The 20,111-nt window shown below is 45.1% G+C and overlaps 1 long non-coding RNA gene across 1 annotated transcript in view; it reads left to right on the top strand.

Moving 5' to 3' along the window:
* Positions 1-58: 58 nt before the first annotated feature.
* The window catches only part of LOC142750843 (uncharacterized), a 26,709-nt gene continuing 6,656 nt past the window's right edge, over positions 59-20,111 (top strand). Inside the window, exon 1 of the long non-coding RNA XR_012882612.1 lies at positions 59-160. This is a non-coding gene — a long non-coding RNA (uncharacterized LOC142750843). The remainder of the gene's footprint in view (positions 161-20,111) is intronic.

The following is a 20,111-nucleotide window of genomic DNA, read 5'->3' on the forward strand; positions in this document are numbered from 1 at the left end:
AGAATGCATCCATTGAGAAAGATGGGGGGAAAAAGGGCGCATGCGCGTCATCTAGCATTCCAGTGGTCGAGTTGTTTTTGCTGCTGCTGTAGAACTACAAGTCCCAGCTGTCAGCGCTTCATGGGATTTGCAGATAGCCAGAGTTCAGGTGTAATACAAGGTGCTGGATTATCAAATATTCCAGATTATTAGACGGTCATAGAACAGTAGTATACATGTTTATTTTTGGATTTTTAAAGGGGGTTTCCAAGTGTGTTGGTGCATGAAGGGTGAATATTGATGTATAAATGGTGGTCTAGGGTGGTTATGGGTCGATATCTAATATCTCTGGAGGTCTAGGGTGGTTTAGTGGCGAAAACGTAATGTGATATAATAAAATGGAAGATTCGCGACTTTGCTGTGAGTTTGAGTCGAAAACAACCCAAATAAAATCCAAAATTCGCATTACGGTTTAGTGCATTGTTATTATATTGTTTAGGAAGATGAAAAGGCTGCCATTGCAATTATCCTGAGTCTCCAGTAGAGGTCCCCCTAATAAGTGACCATCTATGAGTCCTGCTCCAAGATAGAGAAAACTGGCGATCATTATACGTTTTTAACCCCCTAGGGGCGCAAGAAATTTTGGTATTGAGGAAACAGGTATTCTTTTAATTTTGCTTCACTGTGTTCCGACATCCACAACTTTTTTATTTCTTTCTATATACATAAAAAAAAAAAATAATAATTCTATATATATTAGTGTAAAACTTTTGTACATTGCAAAATAATTACAAAATAATTGCAAAATATAAGCGATTCCGCCATTGCTTTTTGCATTGTCAGCACGTCGTTTACTATACGGTATAAATAAGTGTTCATTTGACGACGTGGGTCAGCGATGAGGAATGAAAGGGAACCCCCTCCGTAACAATGGGAGGCTGGCTGCCAATCACAGCTGTCCTCCTGCAGGTGATAGTGCGGGCACAGCCCCTGCGCACACGTCATCACCGTACCATATATTTACAACGCTTTTCCTCAACGGCAGGATTCCAGCATCGTAAATATGTGGCGCTCGCCACGAAGGGGTCAATATACCAGTGACATTGTCAGTGGTAAAAATTTCTCAATGCCACCCCCTCACACGTCACCCAAACTCGGATTAGAATATGCATGTTCAATTTAGGATGTTTATGAGTCAACCCTGTCTATATGCCCTATGAGGGCATTTGGGCATCGTCTGGTGGAACTGACCTGTTCATGTATTACGTGGTCAGCCATTTGTTTGAATGCCTGCATGTAAGGCCACATTTACAATATTTGTATGACCAGCAATAGTTTCCAGGAGCCTGATCAGTGGCGATCAGCGGATCAACAGGACGACTGTGTTAAGAGGAGACATTGTCTTCATAAGTCTCCTCCTTTAAAGAGGACCTGTCTCCTCTCCTGACATGTTTATTTTAGTAATCCCCATGAAATAAAAATTCCAAACATATTTTCTTAGAATTCCTCGTTGTGCCGTTCCTCTGTTATTCCTCCCAGAAATCTATGAATAAATTAACAACTGGGTGTTACCATTCCCATGTCAAAGGGGCGTGTCCCTACAGTCTCATTCTGTCAGCACTGATTGGACAATGTCAGTCTGTGTAGGGACACACCCCCTACTGGTAACACCCAGTTGTCAATTTATCCATACATTTCTAGGAGGAATAACAGAGGAACGGCACAACGTTCTAAGAAAATATGAACCAGGATTGTTATTTCATGGGGAATACAAGTATTTACTAAGACAGACGTGTCAGGAGAGCCGATTGTTCCTCTTTAAGGACTATTGTATCTCTAGGTAACTAGACAACTGCACAGCTTATTTACAAAGCCGGCGACATGAAAACTATTGACATTATTATAACTCTTCTGTAATAACGTTGAGTACATTATCTCTGCCTTACATTACCGTGAAGCCGTAAATATAAGTATCAGCATGAGCGCAGAGGAGTGAGCTGTCCGTCATCGCATGTACAGAATGTTAAACCCTAATGAATGATAGACACTGATATCCCAGGCAAATCTATAATAGAATCTCCTGTAATAGAGTAAGTGACATCGGAAAATATTCAGTAACATCTTATGAATGACAATGAAGGTCTCCTGTATTCACAGAGGACGTGCTTCTTCCAGAAAAGCACAATACGTGCGGAACTTCAATTTATCAGTGATGTGTAGGGGACATAAGGACATTCATGATCAAGTAGCAGCTTAAAGGGACTGTCCATTTCACAAAACCCTATAAGAAAGTTTAAAGTGGGGGGGTTCCCTGTTCAGGATCTACGTCTCTCGCTCTGGAGGACCTGTCCTGTCCTGTCCTGCATTGCACAGACAACCCTATGAATAAGCACTGTGTAATGCCTAATTTCCCCTGTGGTGGCACTGCAGGGAAATTGAACACTGACTACCAGATTTCTCCAAGATTACAGATGATCGCTGATGGTTCTAACAGAGGGACACTTTGTGATTCGCTTATTGTCAAGGGCGCCCTCTAAAAAGGAGGGATTGTTCAAAGCGGAAAACCCCTTTACAGAATTGCACACAAAGCAATTTCATAATATAATGCGGGGGGTTCCAGTCATAAGGATATAGGCCGGCAGGGAATGCAAATATCGCTAAGGTTGCCCTGCAAATCCCTCAACGGACCCTGGGGTATATAGTAAAGTTCTAAATTTGTGTCTACAACTCCTATGCAAACTTGTGTGTTTCCATGGTTACAGACTACAAATAAATCCTGTGTAGTCTGATCCTACAGTCCAAGTGCAGTTCCCTCACTTCCTTAAAGAGGCTCTGTCACCAGATTTTGCAACCCTTATCTGCTATTGCAGCAGATCGGCGCTGCAATGTAGATTACAGTAACGTTTTTATTTTTAAAAAACGAGCATTTTTGGCCAAGTTATGACCATTTTTGTAGTTATGCAAATGAGGCTTGCAAAAGTCCAAGTGGGTGTGTTTAAAAGTAAAAGTCCAACTGGGCGTGTATTATGTGCGTACATCGGGGCGTGTTTACTACTTTTACTAGCTGGGCGTTCTGATGAGAAGTATCATCCACTTCTCTTCACAACGCCCAGCTTCTGGCAGTGCAGCACTGTGACGTCACTCACAGGTCCTGCATCGTGTCGGCACCAAAGGCTACAGATGATTCTGCAGCAGCATCGGCGTTTGCAGGTAAGTCCATGTAGCTACTTACCTGCAAACGCTGATGCTGCTGCAGAATCAACTGTAGCCTCTGGTGCCGATGTGGCCGTCACGATGCAGGACCTGTGAGTGACGTCACAGATCTGCACTGCCAGAAGCTGGGCGTTGTGAAGAGAAGTGGATGATACTTCTCGTCAGAACGCCCAGCTAGTAAAAGTAGTAAAAACGCCCCGATGTACGCACATAATACACGCCCACTTGGACTTTTACTTTTAAACACACCCACTTGGACTTTTGCAAGCCTCATTTGCATAAATACGAAAATGGTCATAACTTGGCCAAAAATGCTCGTTTTTTAAAAATAAAAACGTTACTGTAATCTACATTGCAGCGCCGATCTGCTGCAATAGCAGATAGGGGTTGCAAAATCTGGTGACAGAGCCTCTTTAAGGCACTTTTACACTGGGCAATTATCGGGCAGACAAGCGTTCATATAACGTTGCTGATAATTGTCCTTTGTAAACAGGGCAGCGATCAGTAGATTAACGAGAAAACAATCCTTCATCTGCTGATCGTATAGTTTTAAAAAAAATTTATATTGTTGTTGTCGGCCTCACATATCTCTGTGTAAATAGGGTGACGGACTGCCGACATAATAATAATGTAAGGGGACGAGTGAAGCGCTTGTCCCCATCCATAACTCCATGTGACAGGAGCAAACGAGCGCCGATCAACGAGATGTCCCGTTGGTCAGCGCTCGTTGCATCAGCCAAAATTGGCCAGTGTAATAGGGCCTGTAGTGGTTCTCTGCGTAGTGTATATGGACTGGGGTTGTCTTTCGAGATAAACCCTTTAACCCCTTCCCGCACCTTGACGTTAATAAACGTCAATGTGTGCAGTAACTTCGCGCACCTTGACGTTCATTAACGTCAGTGCTTTGACAGTTAACCGCCGCACGGCGCTACACCGCAGCGGCGGTTAACTGTGCAGGGTGTCAGCCCTGCTCTCCCTGTTGCCGATCAGCGGCCTGTCGCCGCTGAAATCGGCAATTAACCCCTTCGATGCGGTGGTCGATTGCGATCCCCACATTGAAGAGGTTTACAGCGGATCGGCAGCCCCCCACATGTATTTGCGGGGGCTGGCGATCCTTCTCACGGCAACCAGAGGCCAGACAATGACCTCCGGGTTGCCATGTACGGAAGCCTCGGAGGATCAGCCTGCGGCCGTTCCCCCTCTGCTTCATGTCAGTGTGACAGTTACGTCACAATGACAGTTAGAACACATTACACTACGTGTGTAGTGTAATGTGTTCCAGCAGCGATCAGAGCTGCCAGTCTAAGTGTCCCCTAGTGGGACAAGTAAAAAAAGTAAAAAAAAGATAATAAAAATGTTTTGAAAAAGTGTAAAAATAAAAGTTAGAAGTGATATAAACAAAGAATGCTTTTTTTCCTAAAATAAGTCTTTTATTATAGGAAAAAAATTAACACGATAAAAAAAGTACACATATTTGGTATCACCGCGTTCGTAACGATCCCGACTATAAAACTGTAATATTATTTTTCCCGCACGGTGAACACCGCGAAAAAAATAAACGAAAAACAGTGCCCGAATCACAATTTTTTGGTTACCACCCCTCCCAAAATCGACAATAAAAAGTGATCAAAAAGTCGCATGTACGCCAAAATGGTACCAATACAAACTACAACCCGTCCCGCAAAAAACAAGCCCTTACACCGCATTTTTGACTGAAAAATAAAAAAAGTTGTCGCTCTCAGAATACGGTGACACAAAAAAGAATTTATTTTATAAATAAGTGATTTTATTGCACAAACGCTGCAAAACATCAAAAAGTTATATACGTATGGTATCGCTGTAATCGTATCGACCCGAGGTATAAAATATAATGGTAATTTATAGCCCAGGGTGAACGCCATAAAAAACAGTTTCAGAATTGATGGTTTTTGGTCACCTTGCTTGCCAAAAAATTGAATAAAACGTGATCAAAAAAATTTCTAGTACCCCAAAATGGTACCAATGAAAACTACAGATTGTCCCGCAAAGAATAAACCCTCACCCAGCTCCGGTGGAAAAAAAATAAAACCGTTCTGGCTCTCAGAATATGGCGATGCAAAATGTGCAGTGTTCCAAAAGCAGATAAGATCGGGCGCCTTTTATCAGTGCGACACCGGCCACATATCTGCGGATTATTATTTATTTACTGCATTATTATACCCTCTTATTATACCCTGATGTACCCCGCACAGATGACATGTACCCTGATGTACTCCGCACAGATAACATGTACCCTGATGTACCCCGCACAGATTACATATGCCCCCACATTATATATTGAGACACCAGTAAAACCCCAAACAGAACTACTACCAAGCTACATCTGCGCCCCAAAAGCCAAATGCTGCTCCCTCCCTTCTGAGCCCTGCAGCGTGCCCAAACACCAGTTTACGCCCATAGATATGGCATCGCCATACCCAGGAGAACCCCCTTAATATTTTATGAGGTATTCGTCTTCAGTGGCACAAACTGGGCATAACATGTAGTGCACTAAAATGGCATATGAGTGGAAAATTGTAATTTTTACTCTGCACCATCCGCTGCACATTAACCCCTGCGCACACCACAACATAGCATGTCGTAGTGTGGGGGGGGGGTGATGCATGGAGCGTCTCACGTGAAAAATAAAGCATTTAAAACGGCAAAATCACTGTTTTTTGGTCACCTTGGCTCTACCTAAAAATGTAATAAAAAGTGCTCAAAAAGTTGTATGTACCAAAAAATGGTACCAATAAAAACGACCGCTCGTCCCTCAATAAATAAGCCCTGACACCGCTCTATTGACTGAAAAATAAAAAAGTTGTGGCTCTTGGAACGCGGGGAGGAAAAAACTAAAAAGGAAAAGAAAAAAATGGATCAGTCCAGAAAGGGTTAATTACTTTCTAATGAAAAACCATTTATGACCACACGTGGGGTATCGCCGTACTCGGGAGAGATTGCTTTACAAATGTTGGGCAGCATTTTCTCCTTTATCCTTTGTGAAATTGAAAAAAGACAACATTTTAGTGGAAGAAATGTTGATATTCATTTTCACGGCCTAATTCTAATAAATCCTGCAAAAGACTTGTGGGGTCTAAATGCCCACTATATCCCTAGATAGATTCTTTAAGTGGTGTAATTTCCACTTTTGGGGGGTTCCACTGTTTTGGCCTCTCAGGGGCTTTGCAAATGCGACATGGCACCCAAAAACCATTTCAGCTAAATTTGATCTCCAAAAGACAAATAGCGCTCCTTCCCTTCTAAGCTCTGCTGTGGGTCCAAACAGCCGTTTATTACCACATATGGCATATTTCCGTAATCGGGAGAAATTGTTTTACAAATGTTGGGGTGCTTTTTCTCCTTTATTCCTTGTAAAAATTAAAAATGGCTACCTTTTTTCAGAAAAAAAGTAGATTTTTACCTTTACAGAATAATTCCAATGAATTCAGCAAAACAACTGTGGCATCAAAATGCTAACTTTACCCCTAGAAAAATTCCTTGATGAGTGTAGTTTCCAAAATGGGGTCACTTTCCGGGGGTTTCCACTATTTTGTTCCCTCCAGTGCAATTCAAACGCGACACGGCACTGAAAACTATTCCAGCAAAATCAGAATTTCAAAATCCAAATGGTGCTCCTTTCCTTCTGAGTCCTGCTGTGGGTCCAAACTGCAGTTTATTACCACATATGGGGTATTGCTGTAATCGGGAGAAATTGCTTTACATATGTTGGGGTGTTTTTTCTCTTTTATTCCTTGAAAAAATAAAAAAATTCTACGTTTTTTTCAGAAAAAAAGTAGATTTTCATCTTCACATACTAATTCAAATACATTTTGCAAAAAAACTGTGGGTTCAAAATGCTAACTATACCCATAGATAAATTCCTTGAGGGGTGTAGTTTCCAAAATGAGGTCACTTTTGGGGGTTTTTATTGTTTTGGCCCCACAAGACCTCTTCAAACCTGACATGATACCTAAAATATATGCTAAAAAAAAGGAGGCCACAAAATCCACTAGGTGCTCCTTTGCTTCTGAGGCCTGTATTTCAGTAAATTAGCGCACTAGGGCCACATGTGGGATATTTCTAAAAACTGCAGAATCTGGGCAATAAATAATAAGTTCCATTTCTCGGGTAAAAACTTCTGTGGTATAGAATTTTTTTTATTACAAATGAATTTTGTAAAAAAAAAATGACATTTGTAACTTTCACCTCTACTTTGCTTTAATTCCTGTGAAACGCCTAAAGGGTTAAAACACTTTCTGAATGCTGTTTTGAATACTTTGAGGGGTGCAGTTTTCAAAATGGGGTGATTTATGGGGACTTTCTAATAAATAAGACCCTCAAAGCCACTTCAGAACTGAACTGGCCCCTGTAAAAATCGGCTTTTGAAATTTTCTTCAAAATATGAGAAATCGCTGCTAAAGTTCTAAGTCTTGTAACGTCCTAGAAAAATAAAATAATGTTCAAAAAACGATGCCAAACTAAAGTAGACATATGGGGGATGTTAACTAGTAACTATTTTGTGTGGTATTACTATCTGTTTTACAAGCAGATACATTTAAATTTAGAAAAATGCTAATTTTTGCAAATTTTCTTCAAATTTTGGTGTTTTTTACAAATAAATATTGAATTTATCGACCAAATTTTTTCCGTAACATAAAGTACAATATGTCACGAGAAAACAATCTCAGAATCACTTTGATAGGCAAAAGCATTCCGGAGTTATCACCACATAAAGGGACACATGTCAGATTTGAAAAATCGGCTTCGTCCTGAAGGCCAAAACAGGCTCAGTCCTGAAGGGGTTAAAGGACTTTTATTGTTTGTAAGGTTACTGATTAGTGAAACTGTCTCTTACGCCCCATGCACACGGCCATGCCCGTAATCACGGGCCGTAATTTCGGGCACGGCCGGCCGCCTACGGCCGACCGCATTTTTGGCCCATGCTTTCATACAAAGTATGGGAGCACGGCCCGTAAACAGCAAAAGGTAGGACATGTCCTATCTTTTGCGGTACACTTCTATGGCCCGGACACCTTCCCGTGAATAAACGGGAAGGAGTCTGTGGACAATAGAAGTGAATAGGTCCATAATTGCGGTCCGCAATTACGGACAATTTTTTACGGTCTCTTGCATGGTGCCTAATGTATACAATTAAAGGGTTTTTCGTGCTCTATCCTGTCTAATAAGCGGGGTCCAATGGGCAGTTGTGCTTAGGGACAGATCTGCAATACCAAACACAACCACACTCATATGTATGGCACTGTGCCTGTGTTAGCAATGAAGGGGCCACGGCACTCATTTGGGTTGGACCCCATTGATGGGCTAACCTAAGGCCCATCAAAGACCCGGAAATGTTACCATACACTCTCTGTAAAAGAAGCAAAACGGGAAACATTGGGTTTAAAGGAGTTTTTTACTTTGATTTTTTTTTCTCCTTGAAGTGAATCCGGGCCATTAGCGGATCACAGAGGGTCCTGACGCCATCCATGATTCCTTAATTGTCACCACTTTAATGCATAAATGTGCCAGGTCCTACAGAGTGAGAGCGAGGGACCCCCTATTCCATCCACATATCCTAATAGATCATATGTACGGGGTCAGGACTGAATAAGGACCATTGTATAGCTTAGTGCATACAACGACATTACTGAACCCCTATAGGAACACAGATTAAAGGGGTATTCTCAAGAATATAACCCCCGTCAATATACCCTATTACGGACTCGGGACCCCCCTCTATCAGCCCGAGTGGAGAGTCACTCAGAAAGTACGGGTCCCGTTCTAGCAGATTAGTATGCCATGCTCGCCCATGACTGGGTACCAAGTAACCTCTATTTTTCCTGCAAATGTATGGCCAGCCGCAACTTCCCTGACTTAAGGGGGTTTCAAAAGCTGGACCCGCAATGATCAGCTGATTTCATTTGAAAAATGGGTTCTCATAGTGAGACCTTTAAAGGTGTATTTCCATCTTATAAAGTCATGGCATATCAATTAGGATATGCCATCACTTTTTGATAAGTGGGGACCCCTACCAATCCTGAGAATGAAGGTGTAATGACGGGAGTGGGGAGACAGACAAGTGAGCCCTAATCTACCCGCCACTCAGTCCCTGCCTACTTGCAAAGACCCGCCCTAGGCGACGGGGTACAACTGGGCGACGGTCCCTACGCTTAATAAGTGCACGAAAGACAAACAGACAAGGGTACACAGAGCTAGGGGGAGAAAGGGGCAGTTGCCCACGGAAACACCGTGAGCAACAAGAGAAGTGAGCAAGCCGAGTCAAACCAGGAGTGTACGAGGTGCCAAACGCAGAGCAGAAGAGTAGTAAACAAGCCGAGTCAAACCAGGAGTGTACGAGGTACCAAACGCAGAGCAGGAGAGTAGTCAGCAAGCCGGGGTCAATATGAAGCAAGGACAATAGTACAAGAAGCTGCAGCAGGGCCAGGAAACCAAATGAGAAGAATCACAAGCAAAGGAGGAACAGGAAAGGCAGGTATAAATAGACAGAGGGCTGGAGCTAGCTCCGTCTGGCCAGGCTGTGATAGGCTCTCCCACTCCTAAGCCTGCCACCCTGAGTGGTGGAAGATGGAGTCAGTCTCACAGACATAGAAGCAGGTGCAGACTGATTATCTATGGGCGTTAACCCCGAAGCTGTGCCTGGCAGATCCTTTACAGTACCCCCCCTTTTATGAGGGGCCACCGGACCCTTTCTAAGTGGACCTGGTTTACTGGGGAAACGAAGGTGAAACCTCCTGACCAATATCCCAGCGTGAACATCCCGAGCGGGTACCCAAGTCCTCTCCTCAGGCCCGTATCCTCTCCAATGGACCAGGTACTGGAGGGAGCCTTGGACCATCCTGCTGTCCACAATCTTGGCCACCTCGAATTCTGCCCCCTCAGGGATGAGAACAGGGACCGGAGGTTTCCTCGAGGGAGCCAAGGACGGGGAGCAGCGTTTAAGGAGGGAGGCATGGAACACGTCGTGTACTCGAAAAGATGGGGGCAACTCCAGTCGGAAGGAGACAGGATTGAGGACTTCAATGACCTTGTACGGCCCTATAAACCGGGGAGCAAACTTCTTGGACGGGACCTTAAGGCGCAAATTTTTAGACGATAGCCACACCAGATCCCCGACCATAAACAAGGGGTTAGCAGAACGTTTTCTATCTGCCTGAGTTTTTTGTATGCTCTGGGACGCCTCTAGGTTCTTCTGAATCTGAGCCCAGACTGTGCACAGTTCTCGATAAACGACCTCTACCTCGAGATTGTTGGAACTACCAGGTGAAACGGAAGAGAACCGTGGATTAAACCCAAAATTACAGAAAAAGGGGGAGACCCCTGACGAGTTACTGACCCGGTTATTAATGGAAAATTCGGCAAGGGGAATGAATGAGACCCAATCATATTGACAGTCAGAGATAAAACACCTTAAATATTGTTCTAGAGACTGATTAGTCCTCTCAGTTTGGCAATTAGTTTCAGGATGGAAGGCAGAGGAGAAGGACAGATCAATCTCCAACTTTTTACAGAAGGCTCTCCAAAACAATGAAACAAATTGTACCCCTCTATCCGAAACAATATTGACAGGGACCCCATGGAGACGCAGGATGTGTTTGACAAACAAGGTAGCTAACGTCTTAGCATTGGGTAGTTTCTTGAGGGGCACAAAATGGCACATCTTACTGAAGCGGTCTACTACAACCCACACCACCGACTTGCCTTGAGATGGAGGCAAATCGGTGATAAAATCCATGGAGATATGGGTCCAAGGTCTCTGGGGAATGGGCAAAGAACATAGTAAGCCCGCTGGTCGGGACCTGGGAGTCTTGGACCTAGCACAAACTTCACAAGCGGCGACGTAGGCCTTAACGTCTTTAAGCAACCCAGGCCACCAATAGTTTCTGGCAATGAGGTGCTTGGTACCCAGGATGCCTGGATGGTCAGATAGTGCAGAGTCATGATTTTCCCTAAGTACCCTTAGCCGGAATTGCAGGGGAACAAACAGCTTGTTCTCAGGAAGGCTCCCGGGAGCTGAACCTTGATCAGCCGCAATTTCAGAGACTAAATCAGAATCAATAGCGGAAATGATTATACCTGGAGGCAAAATACAAGCAGGATCTTCCTCCGAAGGAGGGCTGGCCATGAAGCTACGTGACGGTGCATCAGCCTTAACATTTTTAGACCCAGCCCTATAGGTAACCACAAAGTTGAATCTGGTAAAAAATAACGCCCAACGAGCTTGTCTCGGGTTTAGCCTCCGGGCAGATTCTAGGAAAACCAGATTCTTGTGGTCGGTAAGGACCGTTACCTGGTGCCTAGCCCCCTCCAGGAAGTGGCGCCACTCTTCAAATGCCCATTTAATGGCTAAGAGTTCGCGGCTGCCAATATCATAGTTACTCTCAGTGGGTGAAAACTTCCTGGAGAAGTAGGCACAGGGACGGAGATGGGTGAGGGACCTGGTACTCTGGGACAAGACAGCCCCCACTCCCACCTCGGACGCGTCAACCTCCACGATAAATGGCTCCATTTGGTTGGGCTGAACCAGCAGCGGGGCCGAGATAAAGCACTTCTTAAGGACCTCAAAAGCCTTGACAGCCTCAGGAGGCCAGTGGAGGAGATCAGCACCTTTGCGAGTGAGATTCGTAAGAGGCTTAGCGATGACCGAGAAGTTAGCAATAAACCTCCTGTAATAATTAGCGAACCCCAGGAAACACTGTAACGCCTTCAGGGAGGCAGGTTGGACCAATTCCGCCACAGCCTGGACCTTGGCAGGGTCCATGCGGAATTCATGAGGAGTGAGGATTTGGCCCAAAAATGGTATCTCCTGCACCCCAAAGACACATTTTTCGGTCTTCGCAAACAGTTTGTTTTCTCGAAGGACCTGGAGCACCTTCCTGACATGCTCAATGTGGGAGGACATGTCCTTGGAAAACACAAGTATGTCATCAAGGTACACTACAAGAAATACCCCCAGGTAGTCTCTTAAAATCTCATTTATGAAATTCTGGAAGACCGCGGGAGCATTAGACAACCCAAAGGGCATGACGAGGTATTCGAAATGACCTTCGGGCGTGTTAAACGCAGTCTTCCACTCATCCCCCTCTTTGATGCGGATAAGGTTATACGCCCCCTGTAGATCAAACTTAGAGAACCATTGGGCCCCCTGAACCTGATTAAAGAGATCAGGAATCAGAGGAAGGGGATACTGGTTCCTTACAGTGACCTTATTCAAGCTTCGGTAGTCAATGCATGGCCTAATACCACCATCCTTCTTCCCTACGAAGAAGAAGCCAGCACCTACCGGAGAAGTAGAGGGGCGAATGTAACCCTTGGCCAGGCATTCCTGGATATACTCTCTCATGGCTTCACGTTCGGGACAAGAGAGATTAAATATCCTACCCTTAGGAAGCTTAGCTCCTGGTACCAAATTGATTGCGCAATCATATTCTCTATGAGGAGGTAACACTTCGGAGGCCTCCTTAGAGAAAACATCGGCGAAGTCCTGAACAAACTCAGGTAGCTTGTTCACCACCTCAGGGGGAGAAATAAAATTAACAGAAAAACATGACGTCAAGCATTCATTACCCCACTTGGTAAGGTCCCCAGAATTCCAGTCAAACGTGGGATTATGCAACTGCAACCAGGGAAGGCCTAAAACCAAATCGGACGATAATCCCTGCATTAACAGTACAGAGCACTGCTCCAAATGCATGGAGCCAACAAGGAGTTCAAAAACAGGGGTATGCTGTGTAAAATAACCATTAGCAAGAGGAGTGGAGTCGATACCCACTACCGGGACAGGTTTAGGCAAATCAATCAAAGGCATAGCTAGAGACATAGCAAATTCTACAGACATGATATTAGCAGAAGACCCTGAATCCACGAAGGCACTGCCGGTAGCAGACCTACCACCAAAAGAGACCTGGAAGGGAAGCAAGATTTTATTACGTTTCATATTTACGGGAAATACCTGTGAGCCCAAGTGACCTCCCCGATGATCACTTAGGCGCGGAAGTTCTCCGGCTGCATTCTTACGCTTAGGACAGTTGTTCACTTGATGCTTGTCATCCCCACAGTAGAAGCAGAGACCATTCTTCCTGCGGAAATCTCTACGTTGTTGGGGGGACACGGAGGCCCCGAGTTGCATAGGTACCTCCGAGTCTTCCGGGGAGGAACGAAGCAACGGAACCTTGGGAGGCATCATGGGGGAGTCAGAGGAGAAAACATCAAGACGTTCAAGTCGTCGTTCCCTGAGACGTCGGTCAAGTCGTACCGCTAAAGCCATAACCTGGTCTAGGGAGTCAGAAGAGGGATAACTAACTAGCAGATCTTTCAGGGCGTTCGACAGACCCAACCTAAACTGGCACCTTAAGGCAGGGTCATTCCACCGAGAAGCTACGCACCACTTCCGAAAGTCAGAGCAATACTCCTCAACATGTCTCTTACCCTGACGTAAGGTCACCAGCTGACTCTCGGCAAAAGCAGTCTTGTCAGTCTCGTCATAGATGAGTCCGAGAGCTGAAAAGAAAAGATCAACGGAGGAAAGTTCAGGGGCGTCAGGAGCCAAGGAGAAGGCCCATTCTTGGGGCCCTTCCTGGAGCCGGGACATAATTATACCCACCCGCTGGCTCTCAGAACCTGAGGAGTGGGGCTTTAAACGAAAATAAAGCCTACAACTCTCCCGAAAGGAGAGAAAAGTCTTCCATACCCCTGAGAACCGGTCGGGCAACTTGAGGTGGGGTTCAAGAGGTGAGGTGAGGGGGACTACCATGGTAGCATCAGGCTGGTTGACCCTCTGAGCCAGGGCCTGGACCTATAGGGAGAGACCCTGCATTTGCTGAGCCAGAGCCTCAAGGGGGTCCATAGTGGTGTCAGGGACCAGGGTAGACTAGGTATGGGCTTGTGATTATGTAATGACGGTGGTGGGGAGACAGACAAGTGAGCCCTAATCTACCCGCCACTCAGTCCCTGCCTACTTGCAACGACCCGCCCTAGGCGACGGGGTACAACTGGGCGACGGTCCCTACGCTCAATAAGTGCACGAAAGACAAACAGACAAGGGTACACAGAGCTAGGGGGAGAAAGGGGCAGTTGCCCACGGAAACACAGTGAGCAACAAGAGAAGTGAGCAAGCCGAGTCAAACCAGGAGTGTACGAGGTGCCAAACGCAGAGCAGAAGAGTAGTAAACAAGCCGAGTCAAACCAGGAGTGTACGAGGTACCAAACGCAGAGCAGGAGAGTAGTCAGCAAGCCGGGGTCAATATGAAGCAAGGACAATAGTACAAGAAGCTGCAGCAGGGCCAGGAAACCAAACGAGATGAATCACAAGCAAAGGAGGAACAGGAAAGGCAGGTATAAATAGACAGAGGGCGGTAGCTAGCTCCGTCTGGCCAGGCTGTGATAGGTTCTCCCACTCCTAAGCCTGCTACCCTGAGTGGTGGAAGATGGAGTCAGTCTCACAGACATAGAAGCAGGTGCAGACTGATTATCTATGGGCGTTAACCCCGAAGCTGTGCCTGGCAGATCCTTTACAGAAGGGACTGCAGAGTCCCCATTCAAGCCAAACGCCAGTTTTTTGCTCGGCTGGAGTAAGATGCAACATATTTATTAAGAGGCGCTTCTTAATAAGTCTGTCGCATCCTTCCGTTGGCCGTGTGTCACAATAGTGGTATAACGACCAATGCCATGTGCCATCCACTCTGTAGAAAATTCATACACTGTTAGCTCCCCCTAGTGGCGGCTGCTGGCAGCAAAGATTTTAGCATTTAGCTCTATGACTTGTGTAAAGGGAAGCAGTCTTGCTCTGTGACCCTATGATTTTTGTGTACGTCCCTGGTTGTCACCCAGCTTTTCCTGACAAGGTATATATATACTTTATTTAAGGTGGAATTTTTTAGGCTCACACTTAGCCTCATGAGTCCTTGCAGAGTTTCCGTTAATCCCTTTAGACCGGGAGCGCCCACTTATTTGTTTTTTGAGCTTTACGTATAAATAAAAATAACTTTCCACTTAGGGTATAACTTGAGTATATTTTGCTTCGCTGGAATGACACCGCTGAACAAGTCGGCGTGGAGGAGATGTCGCTAACTGTCACGTTTATAATCCAATAATAGCCGGTAAACAGCGCTGTACTGCGGTGCCATCTCCCGTAATGACTCTCTGAGGGTTATAATCCCCCCACTCACCACGGCTTTTATGGAACAAATACTAAAAGTCTCAATTCCATGAAACATCTTGACGTCGGATCAAATGATGCTTGAAAGATTAAGGGCATCAGTGGAGCAGGAAGATTTTCTCTCACTGCATTCAGGATGAGTAGTGAGGTGTATACTGCCACATAGACTTCATCATCTTCTGGTATCCCCTAAAGAGGACCTGTCCCCTCTCCTGACACGTCTGTTTAGTAAATACTTGTATTCCCCATAAAGTAAAGATTCTGGAACATATTTTCTTAGAACTCTATGTTGGGCCGTTCCTCTGTTGTCCCTCCTAGAATTTTGTGAAAAATTTGACAACTGGGTGTTACCATTCCCCTTGTCAAAGGGGCGTGTCCCTGCACTGTCTCACTCTGTCAGCACTGATTGGTTATCGTCAGTCTGTGCAGGGACACACCCCCAACTGGTAACATCCAGTTGTCAATGTCTTCATAAATTTCTAGGAGGAATAACAGAGGAACGGCGCAATGTACAGTTCAAAGAATAGATGCTCATGAATTGTTATTTTATGCGGAATACAGTTATTTAGTGAAGGGACACCCCCAGTTGGTCACACCCAGTGAGCAAGAAAGGGTCTACAATGAGATGAGAGTCCCATAAATAGAGTCCCTTTGCTGGTGTTGTCCCTCATTCTGCTGTACCATTATTTTCCTTGGGTTAAAAGGAACAGTCGCCTCTCCTGACACGTCTGTTGTAGTAAATACTTGTATTTCCCATGAAATAAAAATTCTGGAGCATCTTTAACCTCAAAGGGACTCTATTTATGGGACTCTCATCTTATTGTAGACCCTTTCTTGCTCACTGGGTGTGACCAACTGGGGATGTGTCCCTTCACTAAATAATTGTATTCCCCATAAAATAACAATTCATGAGCATCTATTCTTTTAACTCTGCATTGTGCCATTCCCCTGTTATTCCTCCTAGAAATATATGAATAAATTGACAACTGGGCGTTACCATTTGGGGGGGGGGGGGTATCCCTACACAGACTTACATTGTCCAATCAGTGCTGACTGAGTGAGATTGTGTAGGAACACGCCTCTTTGACAAGAATGGTTGCACCCAGTTGTCAATTTGTTCATAGATTTCTAGGAGGAATTACAGAGGAACGGCACAACTTACAGTTCTAAGAAAAGATGCTCCAGATTTGTTATTTCATGGGGAATGCAAGGATTTACTACAACAGACATGTCAGGAGAAGTGATAGGATAAATTCCATAGACAGCATAAGGCCCCTATTCAACATCAATATATGGGGCCCTAACTTTTAATAAGGTTCCTGCCACTTTACAGCACTATTGCGTATACGGTTAATTTTACAAAGCGGTGATTATGTGTTCTTTTGCGCTTATCACAAATTATCCTTACCGCCATCAAGAACAAATTCACTTTCGCCTGTCGTATTAGGAGCAGATAAATAGAATTTTATGGATGGCCGACATAAAATAAGAGGCAGGATCTTTTCTGAGGACTTCGGTTGGCATCATAAACCATAAGAGGGAGACGTGCCGTTCTGAATGTCACTGCCAGACAGATAGAAACGTTTCATTTTTATCGCGGCCTTTCATATCGGTCACATTATGTACTGAAAATGCCCTAAAGAAGGAGGAAACTGATATGAAAAGCAGAAATGATGGGATGTCTGGCGAGACAAGAGGATAAAATAGTCATTTAGTTCTAAGTCCTTAAAGGATTCTATTACAGATACTCGGATACCCTTAAAGGGGCGAATCATTTCCGTTCCCAACTACGTGTAAATGAAATTCTGACCGAGCGCTCTAGAAGTGACTGTGAATTATATGCTATGAGATTAAAGGGACTGTCCACCTTTTTATCACCTGGTCAATTTTAGATCCAAAATTCTGTTCTGATTAATTTTTGAATATACACTATATGGACATAAGTATTGGGACACCTCCACATTCCACCTACAGGAGCTTTTATGACGTCCCATTCTAAATCCATAGACATTAATTTGGAGTCGGTTCCCCCTTTGCAGTAAAACAGCTTCCACTCTTCTGGGGACTTTCTACAAGATTTTGCGGTGTCTGTGGGAATTTTTGCCCATTCATCCAGAGGAACATTTGTGAGGTCAGACTCTGATGTTGGGGAGGGGGCCTGAATCGTAATCTCCGTTCTAGTTCATCCCAAAGGTGTTGGATGGGGTTGAGGTCAGGACTCTGTGCGGCCAATCAAGTTCTTCCACACCAAACTCCCCCAACCAACCAACCAACTAACCAACCAGCCATGTCTTTATGGACCTTGTGCACTGGGGCGTTGTCATGTTGGAAGAGAAAAGGGACAAACCCCAAACTGTTCCCACAAAGTTGGAAGCTACAATTGTCCACAATGTCTTGTTATGCTGAAGAATTAAGATTTCACTTCACTGGAACTAAGAGGCCGACCCCTGAAGAACACCCCATAGCATTACCCTCCCCCACCAAACTTTACAGGTGGCACAATGCAGTCAGGCGGGTAACGTTCTCCTGGCATTCACCAAACCCAGACTCATCCATCAGACGTTGGATAGAGAAGCGTCACTCCACAGAACATGTTTCCACTGTACCAAAGTCCAGTGGCGGCGGCTTTACACCCCTCCATCTGATGCTTGGCATTGTGCTTGGTGATGTAAGGCTGGCATGCAGCTGCTCGGCCCCCATGCCATGAAGCTCCCGGGCATAGTTTTTCTGCTGATGTTAATACCAGAGGAGGTCTGTACTCTGCAGTTATGGAGTCAGCAGAGCATTGGCGACTTTTCTGCACTTGCTCCTCAGCACTCGGCGCCCCCGCTCTGTAACGTTACGTGGTCTGCACTTCGTGGCTGAGTTGCGGCAGTTTCTTCCACTTTACAATAATATCACTCACAGGTGATGGTGGAATATCTAGGAGGGAAGAAATTTCCAGAACTGACTTGTTATAGCAATGGCGTCCTATTACAGGACCGCGATGAAATTGAGTGATCTCTTTACTATGACCCGTTCTATCACTAATGTCTGTAAAGGCGACTGCATGGCGAGTGCAGGATGTTATACACCTATATACACCTGTGGGAATGGGACTAAAGGAAACTCCTGAATTCAGTTTTAAGAGGTGTGTCCCAATACTTTTGACCATATAATAAGTCTTTGTAGAGGTCGGAGCTCCATTTTTCTGATACAGAGCTCCAAATTCCCTGCATAGACATAGAGATAAATGATAAAATTCTGGCTATCTGCAGCCACCACTAGGGGGAGCTTAGGAGTTAGGAATCAAGGGTGTACACAGAAATCGCAGAATCTCATAGCAAAACGTAAAATAAGCCCCACCCCATGAAGAGATCCGACAAACGTACTATTTTTCTCTTTGTATTAAAGTTAATTCCTACTGTAATTTCATAAAATAACTATATAGGGGTTCCTAATACCCGACTTCCCTTCCTGCAGCCACCACTAGGGGGAGCTCACTACATATGGATTTATACAGTAAGATTTGACTTTAATGGGAGGAGGGAATATCTCTCTGCTGTGAGCTTCATAAAAAGTGCAGGGGCTGGAGGGGTGCACTGGGCGGTGTCGGCCTTGTTACGATCCGGTTCTTACGATGTCTACCGAGAGAACCTAACAGGTGGCACAATTCACCTACAGCCCCCCTTTTCCCACGGCTTTGGTTAGAGTCTAAGGTGCTCAGTTGGTGCCAGGACACAGCTGCCACTAATTGGCGTTAGCGAAAGTTTAACCAGACCAAGTAATAAAAGTTGGAGATGAGTATGCTATGGGTTATAACTCTATACACGTACCAGTAGTATAATGTAGTGGAATAGTAGAGCTGAGTGCGTAATACTTTTGCGGCGAACAGGAGGGTAGTCAGACAGTCCAGGGCCCGGCAATAAAGATGTAGTAGAGCTGGGTGTGTGGTACAGGGTCAGTATGGGATAGGGTAGTCAGACAGTCCATGGTCTGGCAACAGAGATGTAGCCGAGCTGTAGGGGATAGGGTAGTCAGACAGTCCATGGTCTAGCAACGGAGATGTAGCAGAACTGGGTATGCGGTACAGGGGCAGTAGGAATAGGGTACTCAGACAGTCCAGGATTTAGTAATGGTATGCAGCGGAGTCGGGTATGTAGTACAAAGGATAATGTGAAAATGCAGTCAGGATCAGATCGGGTCACAACTTAAGACAAATATAAAAGCGGAAAAAGTGCAACCAGTTTATAGAAAAATTGTTGTATAGGAAATTCAAATAGAGAGGCCGGACGACTGTGCAGTCTGTGCCTGACTACAGGAAGAAATGGCGCTAAAGCGCGGCAAAGTAAGTACGTTACATGCCTCATTACCTGTAGCGCCCAAGGGGTCTTTAAGAGAAGTCTGGTAAATCATAAGGGGGGCTATAAAACGGGTCAGTGTAGGGGACCGGCATAAAGGGGTAGCACAAGTTGGTGTCGGCCCAATGGCCGGTGGCAACTGATGGTCTGTAAGGGAGGGTCAGAGATGAGGGGACGAGCGGCAAGAAAAAAAGGTGTGCTGGGAGGTAACAGGAAGGGCAGTCAGGTTGGCGGAGACAGTGCCATCTGACCTGGACGGCAAAATCCCACTCGTCCTACCCCAATTGCGGGATGGTACAGCGGGGGCGCTCCCTAAAGGTTTTACTGGCATGGAATCCCATTACCGCCGCTATAATATAACTCCCAAGTATTTATAGGTGTGAATT

The sequence above is a fragment of the Rhinoderma darwinii genome, chromosome 3, assembly GCF_050947455.1.
Source record: "Rhinoderma darwinii isolate aRhiDar2 chromosome 3, aRhiDar2.hap1, whole genome shotgun sequence".
NCBI classification, from domain to species: domain Eukaryota; kingdom Metazoa; phylum Chordata; class Amphibia; order Anura; family Rhinodermatidae; genus Rhinoderma; species Rhinoderma darwinii.